General features: G+C 52.0%; 1 pseudogene; it reads left to right on the forward strand.

Moving 5' to 3' along the window:
• On the forward strand, positions 1–1,008 carry LOC101570666 (annotated as a pseudogene).
• The last annotated feature ends 1,128 nt before the right edge of the window (positions 1,009–2,136 follow it).

A 2,136-nucleotide genomic window follows, 5' to 3' on the forward strand; every position in this document is an offset into this window, starting at 1 on the left:
GTGCCCCCGGTTGGGAAGCAGATGACCAGAAAGGCCCGGCGCCTCTATGTGGGCAACATCCCCTTTGGCACCACTGAGGAGGCCATGATGGATTTCTTCAATGCCCAGATGCACCTGGGGGCGTTGACTCAGTTTCATGGCCAGCCGGTATTGGCTGTGCAGATCAACCAGGCCAAGAACTTTGCCTTTTTGGAGTTCCGCTCAGTGGACGAGACAACCCAGGCGGTGGCTTTTGATGGCATCATCTTCCAAGGCCAGGCACTGAGGATCCGCAGGCCTCATGACTACCAGCCCCTGCCAGGCATTTCAGAGAACCTGTCGGTCTACGTGCCTGGAGAAGTGTCCACCGTGGTCCCTGACTCTGCCCAGAAGCTGTTGATTGGAGGTCTGCCCAACCACCTGAATGATGACCAGGTAAAAGAGTTGCTGGCATCCTTTGGGCCTCTCAAAGCCTTCAGCCTGATCAAGGACAGTGCCACAGGGCTCTCCAAGGGTTACTCCTTCTGTGAGTACATGGACATCAGCGTCACTGACCAGGCCATCGCAGAGCTGAACGGTATGCAGCTGGGGGACAAGAAGCTGCTGGCCCAGAGGGTGACTGCGGGAGCCAAGAATGTCACGAGCACCATCAGCCAGACCCCCGTGACCCTGCAAGTGCCGCCGGGCCTGGTGAGCTCTCAGGTACAGGTGGGCGGCCACCCGACCGAGGTCCTGTGCCTCATGAACATGGTGCTGTCCGAGGAGCTGCTGGATGAGGAGGAGTATGAGGAGATCGTGGAGGACGTGCGGGAGGAGTGCGGCAAGTACGGGCTAGTCAAGTCCATAGAGATTCCCAGGCCTGTGGATGGTGTGGAGGTGCCCGGCTGCGGAAAGATCTTCGTGGAGTTCACCTCCGTGTTTGACTGCCAGAAAGCCATGCAGGGCCTGACGGGCCGCAAGTTCGCCAACAGAGTGGTTCTCACGAAGTACTGTGACCCTGACTCCTATCACCGCCGGGACTTCTGGTAGAGGCAGCAGAGGGCTGGTGAACGAGGCGGAGCCTCCTACCTGCCCCACCGTTTCCTCTTAAGACCTGAGCAGGAGTGACAGCAGGGACAGCCAGTGGCTGGATGGCAGGGGTGAAATGGAGTGGGGGAAGGGGACAGGAAGCCCACACAGCCCACAGGAGACACATGCATCCACAGACACAGGGACGGGGCCGCCGGTGGTGCTCGGTAGAGCGCAGGTGGGGCCCGGCCCCTTGCCATAAGCTCCCCTCCCTTTCTTCCTGGGCAAGAACGTAGTATGTTTCTATGTTCAAAAGGGACAAACCTCAGAACCCTGTCCGGCCTGCCCTGCCCCCAGACAGTTTCCTAGGTAGTGACCCCTATTCCCACCACCCCCCTCGCCCCACCCCATCTCTGTGGCAGTTACATATTTGCTAAGATGCATTTGCTCGTTAACCATTTTGTACTATTAAAAAAAATAATCTGAGCTGTTGTTGTACACCTGCAATCCCATCACTGCAGAAGGTGAGACATTAGGATCACTGAGTTTTAGTCCACTTTGGAGTACACAAGGTCAAGGGAAATCTGAAGTATAATGGCTCTCTGAAAATAAATATGCAAATAGAATTAAAATGGAGCAGAATAAAATTTCACTTAAGGAGGTGTATTTACCCATGTGTCAAATGTTACTTGCACATGAGGTGATAACAGGAGAATTGTAAAGTCTACATGAGACTGGAACATAATGAGATCGTGTCTCAACATCAACAAAATGCAAAAGAGAGTGGAGAAGCAAGATCTAAAGCTGTGACTTGAAGCCAAAGTCATACCTAACACAACATATGACACACACATGTTACAAAGCATCTCCAAAATATTTTACACTAGCACTTCAAAGTATCGCTTTGTTGTGCGTGGATTTTGTTGTCATTGATGCTTTGTGGTGATTTCTTTTGCTTTTAAAGGTAGTGTCACACAAAATAGTTTAGGTTATGTTTGAACTCACTAAGAAGGCTGGGCTACCAAAGAACTTGGGTGGATCCTCCTGCCTCAGGCTGTAGCATACTCAGATAACAGGCATACCCCAGTAACCCTATTTTGTTTGTTTTTCAGTTTTTGTGGTTCAAGGATTTAAATCAAAGGCTTTGAA

Source organism: Octodon degus, unplaced genomic scaffold (assembly GCF_000260255.1).
Source record: "Octodon degus isolate 3935 unplaced genomic scaffold, OctDeg1.0 scaffold00343, whole genome shotgun sequence".
In the NCBI taxonomy this organism is placed as follows: domain Eukaryota; kingdom Metazoa; phylum Chordata; class Mammalia; order Rodentia; family Octodontidae; genus Octodon; species Octodon degus.